Below are 25,941 nucleotides of genomic sequence, written 5' to 3'. Positions count from 1 at the left end.
CCCCCCGGCCGGCCGATCCCCCCCCGCGCCCCCTCCCCGCGCCTCCCTCCCCGCCCTCGCCGCGCCGCCGTCCTCGCCTCCCTCTGCCTCTCCTTCCCCCATTCTCCCGGATTAATTAAGGAGGCAGCGGCAGGAGGCTGAGTCCTGGCCGCGGGCCGGGGCCGGGGCGCCGCTGGCAGGAGCGCTTGGGGATCCTCCAAGGTAGGAGAAACTTTTGCGGGGGGCGGGCGCCGAGGCCTTTCTCCCCTTCCCCCTCACCCCCGCCCCCGATCCCCTCCGCCTCCTCCGGGGGGGCCCCGCCCCTCCCCCTCTCAAGGTGTTACAGGAGCTGGGGCCGGCTTTTGGGTGCCCGGGGAGGCACGTGACTGGGATTATAATTCGGGCCCGGGGGAGGGGCGGGACGGCCGCCCCCCACCTGCCCGGGAGGGGCCAGGAGCTGGGAGCTGTCACCCCCTCCCTCCTTGCCACCGGCCCTTCTGGAGGTGGGGGGCGTCCCGGGCCGGCGCCCGCAGGCTGCTGCAGTTGGCGAATGAGGTCAGTCGCGCTGCCCGCGGTGGCGGGCGCCGGGGTGGGAGCAGAGGGGGCTGGGAAGGCCGCGGTCCCCGCCTTTCACCCCCCTCCACCTTTTCCCGGGCTGGGCCAGCCCCTGGCCCGCGCCCCCAACTCCCGGGCGGAGTCTAGCCCAGCCAGGATTGCCCCAGCAGGGTGGTTCCTGTTGTGGACCCCCCCTCGCCGCCCCGGGGAGGGAGCTGGCCTGTGTGGTGGTGGCCGCTGAACCCCGGGTGGAGGGGACTCAGAAGGTGGCAGTGGGGGGGAGCACAAAGGGTTCAGAGGAGTAAGTTGGGGGTACTCGGTCTGTGGGTGGTCTCTGAGTTCCTGCAGATGGGTGGAGAGGACAGAGGAGGGGCCACAGGGTGCTGAACACCCACCCGCCCCAACCTAAGTATCCTGGGCATGATGGGCTTGACACGTCTCCTGGGCTCTGCACCCCTGGCCAGCAGCCAGAGGGTGAGACCCTGCCCCGCCTGGCCTGGGCCCAGGGAAGGGGGACGCTGTGCCGCTGAGAGAGTTCCACCCTCCTGGCAGTGCTGGAGGGGGATGGAGCTCTGGCGTCTGGCCTAGTGACCCTGCCTCCCAGGACCAAGGTCCTGCGGTGGGAGTCTCCTGTGTCCCCATCCCAGCTGAAGCGAGGGTGCTGGGACATAGGGGTCTCGCTGCAGGGCCCGTGGGGGAGTACTGGCTCTTGGATGGGGAATGTGCCAAGGGGTACCCCGGGGATGGCCCTGGGCCTGGCGGGTGGGAGTGGAGGGCAGGCCCCCACAGTTTTTGGAGGAGTGGGCATTTGCAAGGGTTTCTCTTAGAAGAGGAGAGGGGTGTCTAGAAGCTACCCTGGCCTGCCGCTGCTATGGTCGGCCTCTGTGTGTCTGGCTGCCCCGTGGCCAGGACTGTTGACTCCTTGGCACTGGCCTGGGGCCTTGGGGCTTGGAAGGTGCCCCAAGCAGCTCATTTATTTCAGCAGTGTCATTCCAGAGGGGAAAGGCACCAGCATCGATTATTTATTCTAAGCAGGAGGAGGTGGCTGGAGGCTGGTGGCTGCTGGCAGGGAGGGGTTAGGTATAAGGTAGTTAGGTGGCCATCGTGAACCGCCCTATTTGGGGCCCAGGAGGGTGTGAGATAGACTCTGACCTCTTCTGAGCAGGCACCTGCGGACCAAGGGACAGGCTTGGCCCCAAGGTGACAGGGTATCGGAACCCCCATCCTGCCTCTGGGGTGTGGGAGGCTCAAGTCCACACCTCATTCTTCCACAGCCTGCTCTGAGGTGACCTAGAAATCAGCAGTTCTGACTCAGAGGGTCCCACAGGACCCCACAGAGGAAACTAGGAAGGAAGGGTTGAAACTCCGCAGCCACTCAGAGCCTGCACTCTTAAAATGTTCGAGAACTTAGGGCCGATGGTTGTAAAACTGGGTCTTGAAGACAGCTTTGTAGGGGACACGCTAAACCTACTTAAAAGGACTGTTCTCTCGATGCTGGGAGAAGGGTCATTTATTTGCAATATGCTAATCACAAATAATTTTTATCTGTTCGTTGAAGGCAGCCTCCCGGGAGCCCGGCTAGCCTTCTGATGAGGTGGTAGTCGTCAGCGCTTGGTGTTTGGCAATAGTCTGAGTGGCAGCTGTAATCTAGGGGTCTTGGAGGTAGCTGTTTCTGCAGCCTGCTTGACTCCAGAGGCCAGGCCATCCACAGTTTGGTGACAGCTTGCTTGTTGGACCTGGGGTCTTGTGGATGGTGGGTGATGGCTTGGGACATTCACGTCCTAAGCATGACCTTGGAACCACAGACTGCAGCTCTCAGATGATTCTCATTCGGGGTCCAGTCTCTCTTTGACCACTCACTGCTTCCTCAGCCCATTCATGAATTCTGTAGTCTGGCCGGACACAGTGGCTCACGCCTGTAATCCCAGCACTTTGGGAGGCCAAGGTGGGTGGATCATGAAGTCAGGAGTTTGAGACCAGCCTGGCCAACATGGTGAAACCCCATCTCTACTAAAAATACAAAAAATTAGCTGGGCATGGTGGCAGGCACCTGTAATCCCAGCTGCTCGGGACCCCAAGACCACGCAACTGCACTCCAGCCTGGGCAACAGAGCAAGACTCCATCTCAAAAAAAAAAAAAAGAAAGAAAGAAAAAATCCTGTAGTCTTGCCGTTTTCCTGAATAACCTGGCTTCCTCCTACCCTGGCCTCTGCACACACACTGTTCCTCTTCTCTCGAAGGTTCTTCTTGCCCTTTCCCCTGAGGAGGCTGGGGGCTTCCTTTAATGGCCCTGCCTGGCTAGCGTAGGGGATCAGGATTGTCGAATTTGCCTCTTTTCCTCTCCTCCTTCAGGACTTGGCTTGGCTGTGGTGTCTTTGGGCTGAAGACTTCCTCATCCTCAGGGCTGGCCATGGTACCACCTGTGTATCCCCATGACATCCTTTTTTTTTTTTTTTTTTTTTTTTTTTTGAGACAGAGTCTTGCTCTGTGCCCAGGCTGGGGTGTAGTAGTGTGATCACAGCTCACTAGAGCCTTGAACTCCTGGACTCAAGCCACCCTCCTGCCCCAGCCTCCCAAATAGCTGGGACCACAGACAAGCGCCACCACACCTGGCTAATTTTTTATTGTTTATAGAGGTGGGGTCTTGCTATGTTGCCCAGGCTGGTTTCGAACTCCTGGGCGTGAGCAACCCTCCCACCTCAGCCTCTCAAAGTGCTGGGATGACAGGAGTGAACCACCACACCCAGCCAACATCCTTTCCTTCCTTTGTCCCAACATTGATCTTACTCAGATGTTTACATTTCTCTCCCCAGTTGCACTAGGGACAGGTAGGGATGGAGGCTTCTCCTTAAATACTTGTTAAATGGCTACATGTTTGAATGAATGAATGAAATCCTGCTCTTGAGCCTTGACCTAAATGGCTGAGCAGACTGTCCTACTTTTCTTAAATGCTCATGTCTGGGGCCAGTTCCCCACTCGGGTAGGAGTCCCAGGGTCTCTCCCTGAACTTCCTGGGGCCCCCTGTCTCCCCACAACCCCAGCCTGTGTCTTCTCTCACGGGCTTTGCTCCCCAGTGTCATCCTCTCTGCATCTCTCAGTTCTCTGACTCTCGCCGTTTGTAAGTATCTCTCTCTCAGATGCGTGGCAGCCAGGGCCACAGTCAGGTTCTTTGGGACAAGCCAGGGGTGTACGCCCAGCTCCATGGGGCCTGCAGAGGCTTCAGGAGACACCTGTGGAACAAGACCGGCAGGACCAATTTACAAACAGAGGAGCAGAGCAGGACCCAGGGCTTGGGATCCATGCTGAGTTAAATTTTTTTTTTTTTTTTTTGAGAGGGAGTCTCGCTCTGTCGCCCAGGCTGGTGTGCAGTGGCGCCATCTCGGCTCACTGCAACCTCTGCCTCCCGGGTTCAGGCGATTCTCCTGCCTCAAGTAGCTGGGATTACAAGCATGTTCCACCACACCCGGCTAATTTTTGTAGTTTTAGTAGAGATGGGGTTTCATCATGTTGGCCAGGCTGGTCTAGAACTCTTGACCTCAAGTGATCTGCCTGCCTCTGCCCCGCAAAGTACTGGAATTGCAGGCATGAGCCACCGCGCCTGGCCGTGAGTTCAGTTTTGATTGAGGGGCTTCCAGGAGAATGTGGGGCCGCTAGGACAGGGACGCTTAGTGCGACTGGAAGGGAATTCCCTGAAGGGACTCATAGCAGAGGTGGAGTGGTGGGAAGGATGGTTTTCTGGGGGAGAAGGGGATGCATGAACCTGGCCAGAAGACAGTGTGTTGTGACAGGTGATTGCTGGGAGGGGGGTAACAGTCTCCAAGGTGTAGGTGTTAGGAGCTCCAGCTAGGGCAGGAGGGGCCTGGCCTCTCGGAATCCCCTCAGCCTCATCTCATAGAAACGTGCTTTCTGCCCAGGCTCCATACTCCGGAAGGGAGGCGGGACCCTGTCACTTTCTTGGCCTACTTTGGAAGTTTTCAGCCAGGTATCTCCAGGTGTGGCAAAGGGGCTTTGGCCTGTAGGGCATCTTGTAATGTGGGTGTTGGAGGCAGAAAGCTTTTCAGGAGAGCCCCCTGGTCCATCACCACCTTTTTTTTGTTTTGTTTTGTTTTGAGATGGAGTCTTGCTGTGTTGCCCAGGCTGGAGTGCAGTGGCACGATCCCGGCTCACTGCAACTTCCATCTCCCGGGTTCAAGTGATTCTCGTGCCTCAGCCTCCCGAGTAGCTGGAATTACAAATATGCACCACCACACCCGGCTAATTTTTGTGTTTTTAGTAGAGATAGGGTTTCACCATGTTGGCCAGGCTGGTCTTGAACTCCTTACCTCAAGTGAGCCCCCAGGCCCGGCCTCATTCATTACTTCTTCACCCACCCTATTTTGGTAGCTCTCTCTCCCTTCATCCTGCAGAACTGATCCATTCTCGGTCCCATTGCCTTCTCTCTGGGCCAATCTGTACCTGGGTTTGTGGCTTCATGAGTATGGAGGGTTGTGCAGAATGGGGCCAGGGCTGTAGGAACCTGGGTTCCTGCCCCGGAAATTTGCCCATTTAAGATAAGTTAGGGCTGGGTGCGGTGGCTCATGCCTGTAATCCCAGCACTTTGGGAGGCAGAGGCGGGTGGATCACCTGAGGTCAGGAGTTTGAGACTAGCCTGGCCAGCATGGTGAAACCCCATCTCTACTAAAAATACAAAAATTAGCCAGGCGTAGTGGCAGGCACCTGTAATCCCAACTGCTCAGGAGGCTGAGGCAGGAGAGTTGCTTGAACCTAAGAGGTGAAGGTTGCAGTGAGCCAAGATCGTACCATTGCACTCCAGCCTGGGCGACAAGAGCGAAACTCCGTCTCAAAAAAAAAAAAAAAAAAGATAAGATAGGTATCCTGAATAAGACAGGTGAAATGGGTGAGGATGTACTTTATCTTACACGGTCTTAGGGAGTGTCTCAGGCGGTGAACAGAACTCTCATTTCAAACACCCTTGCCTCTGGCCCCTGAGCTGGGGCCTGGCTGACCCTGAGCTATTTGTGTGCCCACCTGTCGCCCTCCTTCAGGACCACCTGCTTCGGGTTGCCAGATTTAGCAAATAAAAATAACGATGCCCAGCTAAAATTGGATTTCAGACAAGCAAGGACTACTGCAGTATTTGGGATGAACTTCTAGCTAAAAGTTACCCGTTGTTGATCTGTAGTTCAGACTGAACTGGGGGTCTTGCATTTTATCTGTCAACCCTACTGCTGCGCCTCTGGGGTGGTGAGACGGATGGGGGTTGGGGAGGGGCCAGAGGTGTGTGTGGCTGACGCTGGAGTTGGGGTCAGGGCTCAGTGGAGGCCCCAGGGATGATCTGGAGCGAGTTTGAATCCAGTGGAGCTGATTCACTGAATCATGGCCCTTTTTTTTTTTTTTTAATTTGTATTGAAATGAGGTCTCACTCTGTCACCCAGGCTGGAATGCAGTGGCGCAATCTCGGCTCACTGCAGCTTCTCCCTCCCCGGCTCAAGCGATCCTTCTGGCTCAGTCTCCCAAGTAGCTGGGACCACAGGCACACACCACCATGCCCGGCTAATGTTTCGTATTTTTGGTGGAGACAGGATTTCGCCATGTTGCCCAGTTCCTGAGTTCAAGTGATCCCAAAGTGCTTTAATTACAGAAGTGAGCCGCTGTACCCGGCCAGCACGGTCCTTTTTCATTTTTATTTTATTCTATTTTTTAAGACAGTGTCTCACTCTGTTTCCCAGGCTGGAGTGCAGTGGCGTGATCCTACCTTACTGCAACCTCCAACTCCTGGGCTCAGTGTGATCCTCCCACCTCAGCCTCTGCAGGTGTGCTGGACCACCATACCTAGCTAATTAAAAAAAATTTTTGGCCGGGCGTGGTGGCTCAAGCCTGTAATCCCAGCACTTTGGGAGGCCGAGGCAGGCGGATCACGAGGTCAGGAGATCGAGACCATCCTGGGTAACACGGTGAAACCCCGTCTCTACTAAAAATACAAAAAGAAATTAGCCGGGCGTGGTGGCGGGCGCCTGTAGTCCCAGCTACTCCGGAGGCTGAGGCAGGAGAATGGCGTGAACCCGGGAGGCGGAGCTTGCAGTGAGCCGAGATCACGCCACTGCACTCCAGTCTGGGCGACAGAGCGAGACTCCGTCTCAAAAAAAAAAAAAAAAAAAAAAAAAAAAAATTTTTTTTTTTTTTTTTTTTAGAGATGGGGTCTCGCTGTGTCGCCCAGGCTGGTCTTAAGCTCCTGGCCTCAAGCAATCCTCCCGTCTCAGCTTCCCAAAGTGCTGGGATTACAGGCAGTGTCCTACTAATGTCTTTGGTCGGGCCTTCTCCAGCCTGTGGCTGGAGGGTCTAGATCTCCTCCTGGCCTGGGTAGTATGGAGGGTGTAGTCTAGGTGGCCTGAGGGGTGCCCAGGGAGCCCCAGTTTGGGAAGTCCTTATCTTCAGGGATTTCTGGCCAATGTGGTCCATACGGTGTATTTAGAGATGCTGGGAGGAGGGGGTGGGAAATTGCTGGAAACACCCTATTAGACACCAGGTAAGATTTTCATGTAGGATTGGCAAGGCCTGAGTGCTGGGAAAGTATCTGCAATGCTTCCCTTTCAAGGCTGGGAGACCCCGCCGGCGGGAGCGGTTGTGGACTTGAGGGACTGACCCCACAGCATAGAGGCTGCTGGGAATTCCTGCACCTTTGCCATGCTGCCACCCGAGGCAGGTTCCCAGCACCTGTGCTGCAGCCTCTGGAGTGGAGGGCATGGGGGGGAAGTAAGGGGCCGGGGTCATGGGGTCCATGTCCACCTTCCACCCGCCTGGGCAGTTTGCTTGGATGTAAAAGGGAGATGGCTCTCCCCAACCTGCCTGGGTCCCAGGGTGGTGCTGTAGTCCAAGGGACTTGGCGTGGCCCCGTGGGGATGCTACGGTGTGGGTAGGTGGGCCCCCTGGGGGCAGGTCTGTGGTGGAGACAGGGCAGGAGGGCCTGGTTTGAGGGCTTGGGGTCCTGGGCGCTTGAGGATGCAGAAGAGGCTGCATGGTTGGGGAGGGCAGGTAAGTGGGGAGCAGCTTAGCCCTTTCCCCTCCTGTTCCCCGTGGCAGAGGGGAGACCCTCCAGGCTGCCTGCCTCTTAGATGGTTGGCCGAGGATAGGCCTCTTTGCTGGCTGGGGTCTAGCAAGGTCTCAAGGTACATTTTCTGGCTACTGGCAGAACCACCATTAAAGCAAGTCTGTATCTTTTCGTCCATCCGTCTGTTGTTCCACCAGCCAGTGAGAACCTTGTAGGGGTGTCAGGCCTGAGGGGGTCTCATTAGGTCCTGGTCCCTAGCCCCGGGCTGGCGCATGAGAAGGGCCCACTTTATATTTTATTTTATTTATTTATTTGAGATGGAGTCTCATTCTGTCACCAGGCTAGAATGCAGTGGTGTGATCTCAGCCCGCTGCAACCTCTGCCTCCCAGGTTCAAGCAATTCTCTTGCCTCAGTCTCCTGAGTAGCTGGGATTATGGGTGCATGCCACCTCACCCAGCTAATTTTTGTATTTTTAGTAAAGATGAGGTTTTGCCATCTTAACGAGGCTGGTTTTGAACTCCTGATCTCAAGTGATCCACCCACCTCAGCCTCCCAAAGTGCTGGGATTATAGGCGTGAGCCACCATGTCCAAGCCCCACTTTATATTTTATTATAAATATTGTTGAGGAGTGAGGGCTATGCTATACCAGGAACTTGTCTGGCTCACACCCTCATGTCGTCCAACCCCCATCAAGACATAGAACAGCACTTTGGGAGGCTGAGGCGAGAGGATGGATTGAGGCCAGGAGTTTGAGACTAGCTTAAACAACATAGCGAACCCCCTGTCTCTACAAGAAGTACAAAAATTAACCAGGCAAGGTGGCTCATGCCTGTAGCCCCAGCTACTCAGGAGGCTGAGGTGGGAGGATCGCTTGAGGCCAGGAGTTTGAGACCAGCCTGGGCAACATAGCAAGACCCCATCTCTTAAAAAAAAAAATTAACCGGGTGTGGTGATGTGTGCTTGTAGTACCAGCTACTTGGGAGGCTAAGGCAGGAGGATTGCTTGACCCCAGGAGTTAGAACAATCCTGTAACCCCTAAAAGTTTTTGAAGCCTGTTTGTTTATCCTTGTCTCTTGTCCCAACCCAGCAGCCACTGATCTGTCTTCTGTATATGGTTTTCCATTTGTAGAATGTCACATAAATGGAATCCTATAGTCCACAACCTCTGAATCTGGCTTCATGCAGCACAGTGCATTTATGTGCATTGCTGGGTGCATGGGTAGCTGGTCCCTTCTGGTTCCTGAGTAGTGTTCCACGGTGTGGATATGCCACATACCTCTAGCCACTCTCCTCTCTAGGGAAATCTAGCAAACTGGCTTGGCTGGCCCTGCATCAGCTCGGGACCCCCCAGAAGAAGGTGGTTCCTCTGTCTCATTTTCACAAAGGCACCATCTGGCTGGCAGGGGGCCTGTGGCCTGCACCCCATCATTCCCCCCTCCCCCCACACATCGAGAGCTGACCCCAAGCCGGGGGAGCTGCTCATCTCCGTCCTCAGAGCTGGAATTTCATCTTCTGTTTCTGGTGACTCATACCGTGAGCCCCGCGATGAAATTACACCTGCCTGCCGCTGCCCGCGGGGCCTCTGGCCCCATGTGATCCTCCCGCCGCCATCCAGGTGGGCTCTGGAGTAATTGAGGCTACGGGGCCAGGACAGCTGGAGGTGGAGGGTGGTGCCAGGGAGGGGAGTTGGCTGTGCCCTGGGGCATCTTGCCCATGATCTTATGTACCCCCACCCTCTGGGAGTCTGGGGGTTCCTGGTGGTGAGTCTCTGGTCTTCACTCCTGCAGCTGTTTTGCTTGGGGTAGAAATTCCATGTTTGCATGAAATAAGAGCAGGACTTCTGGGGGTAGGGAAGGAGGGTGGTGAAGCCGCTGTTGCAGGCAGGAGCGTGAGTTAGGATCAAACGAAACACGGCTGGCTGAGTGATGTCACATCTCTGGGCTTTGGTTTGTTCATCTTTTATTATTATTATTTTGAGACAGGGTCTCGTTCTGTCACCCAGGCTGGAGTGCAGTGGCGCAATCATAGCTTGCTGCAGTCTTGAACTCCTAGGCTCAAGTGATTCGCCCACCTCAGCCTCCTAAGTAGCTGGGTTTGCAGGCACGTGCCACTGCACCCAGCTGATTTTTTTATTTTGTAGAGATGGGGATCTTGCCATGTCGCTCAGGCTGGTCTCGAACTCCTGTGTTCAAGTGATCCCCCCACCTCAGCTTCCCAAATGCTGAGATTAGAGAGGTGAGCCACTGCGCCTGGCCTGTTTATCTTTAAATGGGAGAACAGAACACTAGGTTTGCAGGGCTGTGAGACTCAGCTGAGGGTAATGTGAGCCTGTGGATTACCACAGAGCCCTGGAGAGCCCCTGGGGCCACCAAGGAGCAGGAGGTGGGGACATGTGAGGCTCAAACCTCCTATGCCCCTTTGGGCCAGAGTAGGACTACTTTTTTTTTTTTTTTTTTTTGAGACAGTCTCACTCTGTCGCCCAGGCTGGAGTGCAGTGGCGCCATCTCGGCTGACTGCAACCTCCGCCTCCTGGGTTCAAGTGATTCTCCTGCCTCAGCTTCTCCAGTAGCTGGGATCACAGGTGCGTGCCACCACACCTGACTAATGTTTGTATTTTTAGTAGAGGTGGAGTTTCACCATGTTGTCCAGGCTGGTCTTGAACCCCTGACCTCAAATGATCCACCCACCTTGGCCTCCCAGAGTGCTGGGATTACAGGTGTGAGCCACCGCACCCTGCCCTAGGACCACTTTTACTGGAGTTAACTGTTAGAGCTCTAAATACAGTTCTGGTCGCTAAATGTTTGGAACCCATTGCTACCTGAGGTTGGCCCTGTGTGAACAGTGGCTGTTCTGGTGAACCCCTGTGTGGCCAGTGCCTAGATTATGGTGGTTCATGGACTCCAGCTTGTCACTGCCTCAGTTTGACCCTCTAGAAAATGGAACCACAGCAAGTACCTCCCCAGGGTTGCCAGGTGGGCGTGAATGAAGCAGGGGACCCCAGCAAGAGTTTGTCAGTTTCCCATTGGCAAATCCATGAGTTTCCCAGGGCTCTCAGCTTCCTAAGGAGACGGAGGTTCCTGGGTGATCACATGTCTTGCGTGGGTGTCTTGAGAGATTTGGGTTTTTTTTTTTTTACTGTGTTGTTTTTGTTGTTGTTATTTGTTTGTTTCTGAGACAGAGTCTCCCTCTGTCACCCAGGCTGGAGTGCAGTGGTGTGATCACGGTTCACTGCAGCCCCCTGCCTCCCGGGTTCAGGCAATTCTTCTGCCTCAGCCTCCCGAATAGCTGGGATTATAGGCACCTGCCACCATGCCCGGCTAATTTTTGTGTTTTTGGTAGAGACGGGGTTTCGCCGTTGTTGGCCAGGCTGGTCTCAAACTCCTGACCTCGAGTGATTTACCTGCCTCGGCCTTCCAAAGTGCTGGGATTACAGATGTGAGCACGAGCCACTGTGCCCAGCTGGTTTTTACTTTGTTATTTAATTTGCTATTTGTGAAATCATTGTAGCCCTCTCAGATGAAGGTTGCCCCAAGCACCTTCCCCCGTACCCGACCCTTGCCTCCCACCCCTACCGAGTCCCCGGAAGTCCTCAAAGGCTGGACCCTGGGGCCAGCACGCGGTGGGAAGCCTGGAAAGAGGTTAGCCCTATGCAGGAAGGAAGGCCCTTGGGTGCTCCTGGGTGGCTCCCCGCAGCAGACAAGACCCCCCGCCCACCCACCTGGCTCCAGGGTGGTCCTGGCAGCTCCAAGGGGTCTTGTGATTCTCTCAGTCTGATGTGTCTCTCATGTTTATCCAGGAGCTGGTTTTTCAGGCATGGCTGCTTCTTGCAGTGAGGCCAGGTGGGGAGAGGAAGGGCTTTGGGGAAAGAGGTGGTTACCCCTGCTCCCAGTGCACACCCTGGCTCCCAGCTGTGGGTGCAGCCCTCTGGGCAGGTGGGCAAACCACATCCTCCCTCTTTGATCCTGGTCCACCCACCCACCTGCCCCGGGTTAGCAGCTCCCTGAGATATTCTCTTCTCAGCATATCCAAAGGAGAGGGCCAGGGCTCCCTCACTTCACAGCAGGGTGCAGTGGAACCATCAGGGTCTTTGAAGCCAGACACACCCAGGTTCAAATCCCAGCCTGACTGCTGAGCTGCTGTGTGACCACAGGCAAGTGACTATACCTCTCTGAGCCTCATCTGAACAAACAAGGATAGTTTTCTTATATAGTATTACCAGGTTCTTGGGAAAATCAGTGTATTCAGTTGCGGGGAGCTAGCTGCCATCTCAGTGAAGAACACTTTTTCAGCTTGTCCCATGATGACCCCAGAAGCTGGCCCCATGGGAGCCCCACTTCCCCAGACAGCGAACCTTGGACCCCTTCATTCTAAGATCCGTTCTTATCTTCTGCCTGTCTGGGACACACCCCTCTGTCCCTGGGGTGTGGGGTGTGGCATGCCTCAATTTATTTATTTATTTTTTAAGACAGAGTCTTGCTCTGTCTCCCAGGCTGGAGTGCAGTGGCAGGATCTCGGCTCACTGCAACCTCCACCTCCTGGGTTCAAATGAGTCTCCTGCCTCAGCCTCCCGAGTAACTGGGATCACAGGCGCCTGCCACCATGCCTGGCTAGGTTTTTGTGTTTTTAGTAGAGACACGGTTTCACCATGTTGCCCAGGCTGGTCTTGAACTCCTGGCCTCAAGTGATCCACCTGCTTTGGCCTCCCAAGGTGCTGCGATTACAGGCGTGAGCCACCGCACCTGGCCAGCATGCCTCAGTTTCTGCTTCTGCAAACTGGGAAAACCTCAAAAGGTAGAACTGGTTGGTTCTACCCTCGGCCTGCCGACCCCTTAGCCCCTCAAGGTCACGGTCAACCATCCCACTTGTTAGAGGCCAGGCCCTGTTCTGGGCTGGGGGATACCTGTGGCTGCTTAGGGGATGGGAGACAATGCCACTCCCAGGTGTTGTTGATGGCAACCTGCAGGAGAAGTGGCTTTCTGCACAGCCCTGGAGGACGGAGATTCAGACAGAAGTGTAGGGCCAGAGACAGGACGTGACGGTGGGGCTGCTGTATTGACTCCAGGTGAAGATCTGTATCTGTATCTGAGCCAGGGGTTCCCGTGGCTCCTGGAAAAGCTGCAGACTGGGCATGGCCAGGCCCTGCCTATGTCTGTCTGTGCCAGCCACGATGAGCCTCATCGTTTCTAAAACGTACTGTGCTCTGTCTCGCTTCCTGGAACACTGCTGCCTCTCCCCTAGAGCGTGTGTAATGCTCCCTGGCTGTGTCCCTGGGCTGATTTCTCGTTGCAGGTCTCAGCTGGGATGTCACTTCTCTCTGCAGAGCTTCCCTGACCTCATCTGCCCCTCCAGGTCACGTTAGGTGCCTCTTGCCTGTGTCCCCAGCCACAGCCCGCATCACAAACAAGATCCTAATTGCCCTTGTGCTTGTCTGTCACCTTCACAGACAGAGTGTGACTTCCAGTGGGTCAGGGCCCCATCATTGTGTTGTTCTCCACATCCCTGCCCTTCTTGGCACCCTGCTTGGTGCGGAGTGGGCATCCTGTGCAACCTTGTCAAGTGAATTAGAAGCAAGCTCGGGGTGGGAGCCCATGAAGGGTGGGGGCCTCCTCCACCCTTTTTTTTTTTTTGGAGACAGGGTCTCACTCCATTGCTCAGGCCGGAGTGCAGTGGCACGATCTTGGCTCACTGCAACCTCTGCCTCCGGGATTAAAGCAATTCTGCCTTAGCCTCCCCAGTAGCTGGGACTACAGGCACCTGCCAACACACCCAGCTAGTTTTTGTATTTTTAGTAGAGATGGGGTTTCACCATGTTGGCCGGACTGGTCTCAAACTCCTGACCTCAAGTGATCCACCCGCCTCAGCCTCCCAAAGTGTTAGGATTACAGGGGTGAGCCCCTGTGCCCGGCCCCCCTCCATCCTTCAATCCCAGCTCTCATTGGCGCTCCTCTACCCACACCAGGAGTTGCTTCTGCCGGCCTGGCTGTGGCGTTCAGAGGCATCTGGGGGGCAGTGGCGATGACAGTGCGGGGGGGGCACCTTGTCTCTCTGAGCCGGGTGCAGCCCAGTTTGGGGCGTTTCCCTCCAGGAAAGACAGCTGATGTGTACAGACAGCACCAGTGTGAAGTGCCAGGACAGTTAATCCTCTGGACTATTTATTTATTTATTTATTTATTTATTTATTTATTTTGTTTCGTTGTTGAGACGGAGTCTTGCTCTGTCGCCCAGGCTGGAGTGCAGTGGCGTGATCTCAACTCACTGCAACCTTCGCCTCCCAGGTTCGAGCGATTTGCCTGCCACAGGCTCCCGAGTAGCTGGGATTACAGGCATGCACTACCACACCTGGCTAATTTTTGTATTTTATTTTGTATTTAATTTTTAATTTTTATTTTTTGAGTCAGAGTGTCGCTCTGTCACCTAGGCTGGAGTGCAGTGGTGTGATCTCGGCTCACTGCAACCTCCAACTCCTGGTTTCAAGCCATTCTCCTGCCTCAGCCTCCTGAGTAGCTGGGATTACAGGCGCCCGCCACGGCTCCCGGCTAATTTTTGTATTTTTAGTAGAGACGGGGTTTCACCACATTGGACCAGACTGGTCTTGAACTCTTGGCCTCAGGTGATCCGCCTCGGGGCTATTTAGACACACATCATTGTCTGCTCACAGGGGTGTGTATATGCACGTGTATGTGACATTCCTGAGGCCACCCGGCGGGTGATGAGACCTGATTACTTGACATTCTGCTTAATCCTGACTGTCAGCCTGGAGCTTTACTCCCCAGTGTACAGAGCTCCCCGAGTCCTGGTTAGTGGCAAAGAGGGGACCATCCCCGGTCATTTAGGACTGAATTTGGCTACAGGTAATAAAACACCCAACTGTAAATATAGCAAATATCTATAAGCCAGGTCAGGTGCGGCGGCCTAGGCATGTAATTTTAGCACTTCAGGAGGCTGAGATGGGCAGATTGCTTGAGTTTAGGAGTTCGAGACCAGCCTGGGCAACATAGTGAGACCCTGTCTCTACAAAACATAAAAATAATTAAAAAAAAAAAACAAAAAAAAAACAGCTAAGCGCGGTGGCTCACGACTGTAATCCCAGCACTTTGGGAGGCCGAGACGGGTGGATCACGAGGTCAGGAGTTCAAGACCAGCCTGGCCAACATGGTGAAACCCCATCTCTACTAAAAATACAAAAATTAGCCAGGTGTGGTGATGTGTGCCTGTAATCCCAGCTACCTGGGAGGCTGAGACAGGAGAATTGCTTGAACCCAGGAGGCGGAGGTTGCAGTGAGCCGAGACTGCGCCACTGTGGTCCAGCCTGGCAACAGAGCGGCGAGACTCTTTCTCCAAAAAAAAAAAAAACCAAAACAAAAAACTATATGTGTGTATATGTGTGTGTGTGTGTGTATATATATATATATGTAGCCTGGCAGACTTTAGATATTAAACCTGACAGTTAAACAAAGAGGAGCGTATTTATTCCTCATAAGAAAATATGGAAGGCATTTGGAGGATGGGATGGGTACCTGTGAGTAGGTATTCGGAGGCTGGGGCGGGAGTGTGTGGTGATGCTTTTCGGGGCTCAGTGATGTCTCCAGGGACTTGATTCTGTTCTCTACCATGTTGGATTTTTTTTGTAAGTTTATTTTAAAACTATTCCTTTAAAGTGTATAATTCAGTGTTTTTTTAAAAATATATTCACAGAGTTGTGCAGTCTAATTTCAGAGCGTTTTTATCATCCTAAGAATCTCTACCCATTAAGCAGTCAGCCCTCATTCCCTCCTCCCCCATCCCCTGGCAACCACTAATTTACTTTCCATCTCTGTAGATTTGCCTATTCTGGGCGTTTCTTGTAGATGGAATCATGTAATATGTGGTCTTTTGAGTCTGGCCTTTTCTCAGTGAGTATAATGTGTTCAAGGTTCATCCACGTTGTAGCGTGAGTCAATGTGCCTTTCTTTATATGGCCAAATAATATTCCATTTAATGGATATACCATATTTTGTTTATCTGTTCATCAGTTATAGACATTTGGGGTGTTTCTACCTTTTTTTTTTTTTTTTTTTTTTTTTTTTTTTTGAGACAGGGTCTTGCTCTGTCACCCAGGCTGGAGTGCTTTGGTGGGATCGTGGCTCCCTGCAGCCTCAAACTCCTGGGTTCAGGGGATCCTCCTGCCTCAGCCTCCCAAATAGCTGGGACTGCAGGCGCCAAGCCACCACACCTGACTATTTTTAAATTTTTCTTTGGTAGAGACAGGGCATATGTATTAGCAAGGCCCTGTCTCTACCAAAAAAATATAAAAATTATTGTATTCTTATTCTTTATCATGATATCATTACACCATAAAATTCACCATTTCATTTATTTAGGTTTTTTTTTTTTTTTTTGAGACGGAGTCACTCTGTCGCCCAGGCTGGAGTGTAGAGTGAAGTGGTGTGATCTTGGCTCACTGCAAGCTCCGCCTCCCAGGTTCATGCCATTCTCCTGTCTCAGCCTCCCGAGTAGCTGGGACTACAGGCATGTGCCACCATGCCTGGCTATTTTTTTTTGTATTTTTAGTAGAGACAGGGTTTCACTGTTAGCCAGGATGGTCTCGATCTCCTGACCTCGTGATCCGCCTGCCTCGGCCTCCAAAAGTGCTGGGATTACAGGCGTGAGCCACTGCGCCCGGCCTATTTATTTAGTTTTCTTAGAGATAGGGTCCTGCTCTGTTGGCCAGGCTGGAGTGCAGTGGTGCAGTCATGGCTCACTGCAACCTCCATTTCCCAGGCTCCAGCTATCCTGCCTCAGCCTCCCGAGTAGCTGGGACTACAGGTTTGTGCCACCATGCCTGGCTAATTTTTGTATCTCTTGTAGAGATGGGGTTTTGCTTCGTGGCCCAGGCTGGTCTTGAACTCCTGGGCTCAAGCAATCCACCCACCTCAACCTCTCAAAGTGCTGAGATATATAAGCATAAGCCACCACATGCGGCCAAATTCACCATTTTAAAATAACACTATGCAGTATTTTTAGTATCTTCATTAAGTTGTGCGACCATTGCCACCATCTAATTCCGATCATTTTCATCACTGAAAAGAAGCCTATTACCTCATTAGCAGTCTCTCTGTTCCCAGCACCCCCCACTCCAGCCCCTGGTAATTGCTAATGGTTGTCTCTATGGGTTTTTGACGGCTCCTTTATAAAGTTAAGCCTTCACCTACCATATGACTAGGTATTTACCCATGAGAAATGAAAGCTTGGGTTCACAGAAAAACCTAAAGAGGAATATGTATAGTGGCTTTATTCATAATTGCCCCAAACAGGAAACAATTCAGATGTCCAACTGCCCAGTGAATAAACAAACTGGAACATCTGTACTGTGGAATACTAGTCAGCTGTGAAAAAGGATGAACGATGGATACCACACCACCACAGGGAAACCTCACAAGCATTGTGCTAAGGGAAGGAAGCAGACTGGAAAGGCCATTTCCAACCTGGTTCTGTTCATATGTGGGGTTTTTTGTTTTTTGTTTGTTTGTTTGTTTGTTTTTTGAGATGGAGCTTTGCTCTGTTGCCCAGGCTGGAGTGCAATGGCACGATCTCGGCTAACTGCAACCTCTGCCTTCCTGGTTCAAGCAATTCTCCTGCTTCAGCCTCCCGAGTAGCTGGAACTACAGGCGCACGCCACCACACCTGGCTAATTTTTTTTGTATTTTTAGTAAAGATGGGTTTTCGCCATGCTGGCCAGCCTGGTCTCGAACTGCTGACCTCAGGTGATTCTGCCCTCCTTGGCCTCCCAAAGTGCTGGGATTATAGGCATGAGCCACTGCACCTGGCCTCTGGTTCTATTCATACGATGTTCTGGAAAATGCAAGATTAGGGACAGGGTTTGCTGGGAGTGGGAGACTCTTTTGAGGAGATGGAACTGAAACGTCTTTTGATTACCATGCCAGTTACCTGACTGCGTGCATTTGTGAAAACTCATAGAAATATGGCCAGAGGGGGTGGCTCATGCCTGTAATCCCAGCACTTTGGAAGACTGAGGCAGGAGGATTGCTTGAGGTCAGGAATCTGAGACCAGCTTACACAGCAAAAAAAAAAAAAAAAAAAGTTAGCCAGGTGTGGTGGCACACAGCTGTAGTTCCAGCTACTCGGGAGGCTGAGCCGGGAGAACTGCTTGAGGCTGGGAGTTCAAGTCTGCGGTGAGCTATAATTGTGCCACTGCACTCTAGCCTGGGTGACAGAGCGAGACCCCATCTCTACAAAAAAAAATTTAAAAATTAGCCAGGCATGGTGGCTTGTGCTTCTATTCCCATTCCCAGCTACTCAGGAGGCTGAGGTGGGAGGGTGGTTTGAGCCCAGGAGTTTGAGACCAGACTATGTTGCCTGCGTTACATAGCAAGACCCCTGTCTCTATCTTTTTGAAATAAAAAAAAAAAAAAAGCCGGGTGTGGTGGCTGACATCTGTAATCCCAACACTTTGGGAGGCCAAGGCAGGCAGATCATGAGGTCAGGAGATTGAGACCATCCTGGCCAATGTGGTGAAACCCCATCTCTACTAAAATTACAAAAATTAGCCAGGCGTGGTGACAGGTGCCTGTAGTCCCAGCTGCTCAGGAGGCTGAGGCAGGAGAATCACTTGAGCCCGGGAGGCGGAGGCTGCAGTGAGTCAAGATCGTGCCATTGCACTCCAGCCTGGGTGACAGAGTGAGACTCTGTCTCAACAAAAAACAAACGAAACAGAAAACTCATAGAACTGTATGTCCGAAAGAGTGACTTTTATTGCATGTATATTACACCCCAGGTAAAGAGGGGCCTGGACTGAAACTGGCCTTTCTAGAGTAACTCCATTTGGAGTTCACCATCTCATTTGTTCTAGTTGGTGCCACCATCCCTTCTACAGTGAGTTTCAGTCTGTCAAGTTGGCCAACGTGACTTGTGCCTAGGGCCGGGAGCAGGGACTCCAGTGGGGCCCCCCTCTTTCCCCTTCCTTGGGCATCCTAACCCCTCCTCGTTTCCTGAGCCTCTTGGATGGAGGGAGCCATAGAATGTTAGAACTAGAAGGAACCTCAGAATATACTGGCCTCTTCTTTTTCAGATGGGGAAACTGAGGCTCAGGGCTGGGAAGACACTTGACTAAGGTTCTAGAGTTATGAGGATCAAGATCTAAAACCACATCTGGCCGGGCACCGTGGCTCATGCCTGTAATCCCAGCACTTTGGGAGGCTGAGGCAGGAGGATCACTTGAGGTTGGGAGTTCAAGAGCAACCTGAGCAACATGGTGAAACCCTGTCTCTATTAAAAATACAAAAAAAAATTTAGCCAGGCATGGTGGCAGGTGCCTGTAATCCCAGCTACTTGTGAGGCTGAGACATAAGAACTGCTTGAACCTGGGAGGCGGAGATTGCAGTGAGCCGAGATCGCACCACTGCCCACCAGCCTGGGCAACGAGAGCGAAACTCCGTCTCAATAAATAAATAAATAAATAAATAAATAAATAATCAATCAATCAGTCAATCAATCAATCTACATCCATGACTCTTGGTCTGGGCCTCCTTGCCCTCCTGCAGATGCCCCTGGAGCCTCCCTCGTCTCCTGCTCCTGGTTCGGGAGGCTGGACAGGTCCATGCTGGCCCCACAGCCAGTGGGAGGCATTGTAGTAGCGTTTGCGGACAGGGAAGAGGCGAGTAGGGAAGGGAGAGTGGTCAGAGCATCTGTAACACCGCAGCGGAGGAGAGAGTGCGGTGAACGCTGGCGAGTGGTTGATTGTGGGAAGCTGTGAGAATGGTTGATGGCCCCCCAGGGACAGATAGGAGAACGTAGCAGTGGTGTCTGCTCTTTGGAGCTCCTGACGTCACATGGAGTAACCTCCAAGCCTCACGATGTGTTCAGGTAGATCCCAGCAAATACAGAATAGGGGTCAGCCTGGTTGGGATGGCAACCAGAAGAGCTTCCTAAGGGAAGGACCCCACGAGAACCTGGTGGGGGCAGGGGAGAGATCTTGGCCGGTGTCCCTCCCCAGGGGGGGAAACCCAATCTCAGGGATGTAGCTCCCCCCCGGTTTATGCTGGTATTGCTGTGTCCACCAGCCTGGGGCTGCCAAGAGCTCTGGAAACTTCCGTGAGGATGGGCGTGGAGGGTGGGGGGTGGGCATGTTGGCAACTCAGTGCTTTTTTTTTTTTTTTTTGAGACAGGGTCTTCCTCTGTCACCCAAGCTGGAGTGCAGTGGAACAGTCATAGCTCACTGCAGCCTCAAACTCCCGGCCTCAAGTGATCCTCTTGCTTTGACCTCCCAACGTGTTGGGATTACAGGCATGAGCCACTGTGCCCGGCTTTGGGGATTCTTATTGGCTGTGAACCCGCCACTTGTTGCTCCCATTTTCTTGGTTTAGTGCCCACTCCTGCAGCTGAGGGGAGGCAGACTGAGCCTCCTGGAGTCTGGGGTCTGGGTAGTGAGCCTGCCCACTTCCAGGAACCATCCATAACCCACCCACATCCTGGACAGCCCGTGACCTTGGTAATACAGACACTTGCCCACGGCCCTATTTTTGGCTCTGAAAATGATATCTTCAGCCGGGCATGGTGGCTCACGCCTGTAATCCCAGCACTTTGGGAGGCCGAGCCCAGCAGATCACCTGAGGTCAGGAGTTCGAGACCAGCCTGACCAACTTGATGAAACCCCGTCTCTACTAAAAATACAAAAATTAAGGCTAGGCGTGGTGGCTCACGCCTGTAATCCCGGCACTTTGGGAGGCTGAGGCAGGTGGATCACCTGAGGTCAGGAGTTCGTGACCAGGCTGACCAACATGGCGTAAACCCTGTCTCTACCAAAAATACAAAAAAAAAAAAAAAAAAATTAGCTGGGCATGCTGGCGGGTGCCTGTAATCCCAGCTACTTGGGAGGCTGAGGCAGGAGAATTGCTTGAACCTGGGAGGTGAGTTCAACCAGTGAGCCGAGGTCGTGCCACTGCACTCCAGCCTGGGCAATGAAGTGAGACTCTGTCCCAAAAGAAAATGATATTTTCATACCTATGGGGTCCCCTCTGGTTTTCAGGACCCACAATGCCTGCAGAAAGCCCACCTCGGGTCTCACTGTAGCCCCCCTGGTGGGGAAACCCCTCGGCCTCTAACAGGGCAGGCAGAAAAGATGTGTTTGGAGTAAATAATGAGCCGGTGGGAGAGCCACTCCACCATGGTGCAAATATTTGTGTGCGAATCACTAATCTGGACAGTGGGACTGGATTGTGGGGTTGACAGTGAGCCATGCCTAGGGGACTGTGCAGGGGACATTGTAGGGGTGCAGGGCCATGTTTACTCCAGATCCCAGCAGACTGAAGCTGGCCCCAGACTCTTTGTGCTGTGTGACCTTGGACGAGTTGCTCAGCCTTTCTGAGCCTCTGTGTCCTCATCCGTAAAATGGGGAGAGTACTGTTGTGTTTGTAGGGTTGCTGAGGGGGGTTGTGAGATGCCATTCAGCAGCACAGCTCCTGCCGTTGATGGCTGCAGTGCAACTGTGGTTTCTCGGAAATGTCATCCCAGGCCCAGCTAGCCCTGAGGCCCAGGTGAGGTTTTGAGGGAAAGGGATCTGTCCGGAAGCAGTGGCTCGGGCCTGTAATCCCAACACTTTGGGAGGTTGAGGCAGGAAGACTGCTTGAGTCCACGAGTTTGAGACCAGCCTGGGCAACATAGCAAGACTCCATCTTTAAAAAAAAAAAAAATTAAATTAGCCAGGTATGGTGGTGTGTAACTGTAGTCCCAGATACTCAGGAAGGAGTTGGGAAGATAACTTGAGGCCAAGAGTTTGAGACCAGGGCAACATAGCAAGACTCCATCTCTACAAAAAATAAAATAAGTAGCTGGACGTGATGGCACACACCTTTAGTCCCAGCTACTTGGGAGGCTGAGGCAGGAGGATCGCTTGAACCCAGGAGTTGGAGGCTGTAGTGAGCTATGATCATGCCATTGTGATCATAGCCTGGGTGACAGAGCAAGAAACCCTGTCTCAGAAAGAAAGAAAGAAAGAGAGAGAGAGAGAGAGAGAGAGAGAGAGAAAGAAATAAAAAAAAGAAGAGAAGAGAAAGGAAGAAAGAAAGAAAGAAAGAAAGAAAAAGAAAGAAAGAAAAAGATCGATCGTCAACCCCTGTCCATCAAGCCTGACTCGCACCTCCCACCTCTACTTTGTGAGGAAGGGACAGGGTGTTATTATGTCTTTATTATTATTATCTTATTGTTATTATGTCTTTATTGGAGGGGACTGGGGCTCAGAGAGGGGAAGCAAGTTCTCCAGCATCACACAGCTACTCGAGGCCAAGCCACCACTAGACCCAGATGTCCTGGGGCCTGGCCCCGTGTGCGTTCCTGAGACTACAGGGTTTTGGTGTGGGACTGCCCTGCCATCTGTTGCTGTACGCTAGGAAGGGGAGGGTGTGGCCCGGGCTGGACTCCTCCAAGTTGCTCTGTCCCTGGGTTTTGGAAGGAGAGGAGCCGCTTCATGAAACTGCATCACTTGGTCAGAGGCTCAGGCAAGCCCAGGTTGGATGGAGGTGGCCAGGCTTTTCTGACAGGTAGGGCAGAGGCGGAAGTAAAGAAGGTGCTCCGAGAAAGGGCCAGATATGTGCGCATGCGCACACCCAGCTACAAAACGAGGGGCGCCATTCCTCAGGGACCGGGCCGTTAACATGAGCCACCCGTCTGATGGACTGTGCGGCCCGATCCTGCCTGTGTGGTGACACTCCTGGCCTGGAGTACACAGTGGGCCCGCAGTGGCTGCTTTGGTGTTTGTGGAATGAATGAATGGGCTAGCGGCGCCCACTGATGAGCATCTGCCGAGATGCATGGAGGTGGCAGCTGTGGTCCAGATACCCGATAACGGATAGGCACCTGTAGGAAACAGCCTCCTCTCCGATGCCTGGTGGTGGTGAGGGATGGGGGCGTGGCTATTTTGCAGTTGGATGGTGTGGATACTTACAAGTCACCTAATCCCGATGCTCTGGACTCCTGTCTATAAAATGGGATGGCGTAGGTGTGGGCTGGTGGTGCTTGGTGGATCGCGCCCAGGCCCCAGAAAAGGGGCTGATGACAGCCAGTTGTTATTTTTATTACTAAATCACGGCTCAGCCCAGCCTGGCCTGACAAGCCCAAGTTCCTGGTGGATGTCTGCCTCTTCCATGCCCGCTTGGAAGCCTTCTCAACCTCCCCCCCACTTTTTTTTTTTTGAGACAGAGTCTCCCTCACTCTGCTGCCCAGGCTGGAGTGCAGTGGCGCGATCTCAGCTCACTGCAACCTCTGCCTTCCGGGTTCCAGCGATTCTCCTGCCTCAGCCTCCCAAGTAGCTGGGATTACAGGTGCACGCTACCACGCCCAGCTAATTTTTATCTTTTCAGTAGAGATGGGGTCTCACTGTGTTGGCCAGGCTGATCTCAAACTCCTGACCTTAAGTGATCTGCCTGCCTCTGAGCCTCCCAGATTTCACTGGTGCCCCACCATACTCTCCTGCCTCCCACCTTTGCCCAGGCTGACCCTAGCCCCAGTCTCCCCCGCTGAATGGCCACCCAGCCTTCGGGCAGTGCTGCTGGGCCGATGCCAGCCAGCCATCCATCCATCCTGGATGTGCCCACGCCTGGTCACTCCCCAGATGAGGAACTGATGATCACTGGTCACTGTTTATAAGCTTCAGCTTCTCTTTCCTCATCCAGGAGCTCCGGGGCAAGGAGTGGGCCTGATTCACCCCCGTTCAGGGTCTGGGTCCTAACAGGTGTGGTGAAAATGAGCACTTAGTCAGCGTCCCACAGCATCTAAAAGACGGAAACAAGGGCTGGGGTGTGGGTAGGCCCAAGACTGGGAAAAGGGAAGCCTCTGGAATGGGGACTGGAAGATGAAAAGGCTCTGGAAGATGTGGCATCCAAGTGTTTAAAGCAAGAATGGGGCTGGGCGTGGTGGCTCATGCCTGTAATCCCAGCACTTTGGGAGGCTGAGGCGGGAGGATCACTTGAGGCCAGGAATTTGAGACCAGCCTGGCCAACATGGTGAAACCCCATCTCTACTAAAAATACAAAAATTAGCCAGGCGTGCTGGTGTGCACCTGTAATCCCAACTACTCAAGAGGCTGAACCAGGAGAATCATTTGAACCTGGGAGACAGAGGTTGCAGTGAGCCGAGATTGCACCACTGCACTCCAGCCTGGGTGACAGAGTGAGACTCTGTCTCTAAAAAAAAAAAAAAAAAGGCGTGGGGAGGGCCAGAGGGCATTTGGGGCAGGGCGGGGCAGGGCAGGGCCGAGCCGGGTGACTGGAATGGGGTGACTATAATGAATGCTTTGGAGTAGGTCTGGGCAGGTGGGGAGGCCAGATGCCAGGGGAGGGAGGGGGCATGGTGATCCTTCCATCTGGGGCTAAGGATGGCAAGGCCTTCGGACAACTTCTAGCCCAGGGTCTCCATTGACAAATGGAGAAACTGAGGCCCAGGGAGGGACAGTGCCAGTGCTCAGGTTTTACATAGCAGGTGGGCTGTTCCCCAGCGCACTGCAGGGCGTAACCTGCCCTGGAACACCTGTCCTTACCCCTGTTGGCTCAGTGGGTTGCAGGGCCATGGGTGGGTAGAGGTCGGGGAGTGAGCTGGCCCAGGTGGGCAGGGCTGGGGGCCCCGTGAGCCAGCACCCCCGGATTAGATCACCCACGAGTAATGGGCTTTTTTCCGTCCAGCCTTTCCCCGACAAGAAAAGGCCTGATGTTCCTCATCCGTGTTGTTCTGATGTTTATGTCTGGCGAGGGAAGGGTTCTTGGGAGGCAGGATCCCAGGGCCCCCCTGCGCTGCCTGGCCCCAGGGGTTGGCACCGCCCCAGAGCTGGTTTCCTCCCACCATCTCCTGACACCCAGCCCCCACGCTTTTCAGATGCCTGCCTGAGAACAAATAAATACTTCTGCACCATGCACATGAGCTCAGATAAGCGGCCGGGGCTCGGCCAGAACTGGGGGCACCAAATGCCCCCAGCTGGGTGCCAAGCCTGCATTTCCCACCCAGCACCCCCTCACACCCCAATGCGTGGAGGGACAGAGATGTACTGTGAGCAACACGGGACCTGATGTCAGGGGTGGACAGCAGCTCAGCGGGTGATGTCAGCATGAGCAATCATCCCCATCATCACTGCTGTTAAGTGAGCCAGCACTTAGTATCCCCAGGCCCGGCGCCAGGCCCTGTTCACGCATTCTCACGTGGGGCTCTCACAGAGGCGAGAGCAGTAGAAATACCGTCACCCTTTTTCTCAGTGGGGCCAGGAAAGTTTGAACGTTGTGTGTGTTTGTGCGTTTAGAGACAGGGTCTTGCTCTGTTACCCAGGCTGGAGTGCAGTGGTGCGATCATAGCTCGCTGTAGCCTAGAACTCTGGGGCTCAAGCGATCCTCCCACCTCGTCCTCCTGAGGAGCTGGGATTACAGGCATGTGTCACCACACCCAGCTAACTTTTGTTTTTAGTAGAGATGGGGTTTCACCATGTTGGCCAGGCTGGTCTCAAACTCCTGGGCTCAAGTGATCTACCTGCCTCAGCCTCCCAAAGTGCTGGAATTACAGGCGTGAGCCACCAGCCCCACCATTTTTTTTTTTCTTTTGAGATAGGATCTTGCTCTGTTGTCCAGGCTGGAGTGCCATGGTGTGATCATGGCTCATTGCAACCTCTGCCTCCTGGGCCTAAGCAACTCTCCCACCCCAGCCTCTGGAGTAGCTGGGACTACAGGCACATGCTACCACACTAGGCTAAAAAAAAAAAAAAAATTGTAGAGATGGGGCCTCACTATGTTGCCCAGGCTGGTCTCAAACTCCTGGGATTAGAAACCTGGTGGTCATTCCAGGTACCTCCCTTGGGACCCCCGCCTCACCGGCTCCTGGTCCCAAAGCCTGTCCTCCATCCCCTGCTGCTGTGTCTGCTTCAGGCCTGGCTGTCTCTGGCCTGGGCTGTCACAGAGGCTTGGCAACTCCTGGCTTCCCGGCTCCGAGCATGACCCGACAGTTCCTCCACCGTATCTTCCTGGGATCCCCCACACTGCCCGCGTCTAACCCCCGCCCTACGCCCTGCAGCGAGGCTGACCTTCTGAGGTCCTTGGCCTCACCCCAATGGCCACGCTGGTCTCTGCCCACCACTTCCTGCCCTGCCCTGCACACACCAGCCATGCAGAGCTGGGTTCGTTCCCCACCCACCCACCCACTCCCACAGCCTCTGGCCCCGCTGAGGCCTGACCAGGACACGTGGGCGGCCCAGGCTGGCGGTTGAGTTTCCTGGGCAGCCAGTAATTTGGCACTCCTTCAAACAGGTCTTTATTTATTCAGCATTTATTTCTAGGGGAGGTGGGTGCTGCGGCGGGGCAGGGAAGGCGTCTCCCTTGTAGAAGAGCAGGG

General features: G+C 53.7%; 2 protein-coding genes across 2 annotated transcripts in view; one reads left to right on the top strand and one right to left on the bottom strand.

Annotated features, from left to right (window-relative positions):
- The window catches only part of ABHD11 (abhydrolase domain containing 11), a 997,569-nt gene that overhangs the window by 732,183 nt on the left and 239,445 nt on the right, over window positions 1-25,941 (bottom strand). The gene's annotated exons all lie outside the window — the stretch shown is intronic.
- Window positions 1-25,941, top strand: part of GTF2IRD1 (GTF2I repeat domain containing 1) — a 228,559-nt gene that overhangs the window by 82,061 nt on the left and 120,557 nt on the right. Inside the window, exon 2 of the mRNA XM_050783657.1 lies at window positions 111-201. The gene's annotated coding sequence lies outside the window, so the exon portion shown is untranslated. The remainder of the gene's footprint in view (window positions 1-110; window positions 202-25,941) is intronic.

Source organism: Macaca thibetana, chromosome 3 (assembly GCF_024542745.1).
Source record: "Macaca thibetana thibetana isolate TM-01 chromosome 3, ASM2454274v1, whole genome shotgun sequence".
NCBI lineage: Eukaryota > Metazoa > Chordata > Mammalia > Primates > Cercopithecidae > Macaca > Macaca thibetana.
The sequence above is the reverse complement of the archived record's forward strand: the minus strand, read 5'-3'. Positions and strand labels throughout refer to the sequence as shown.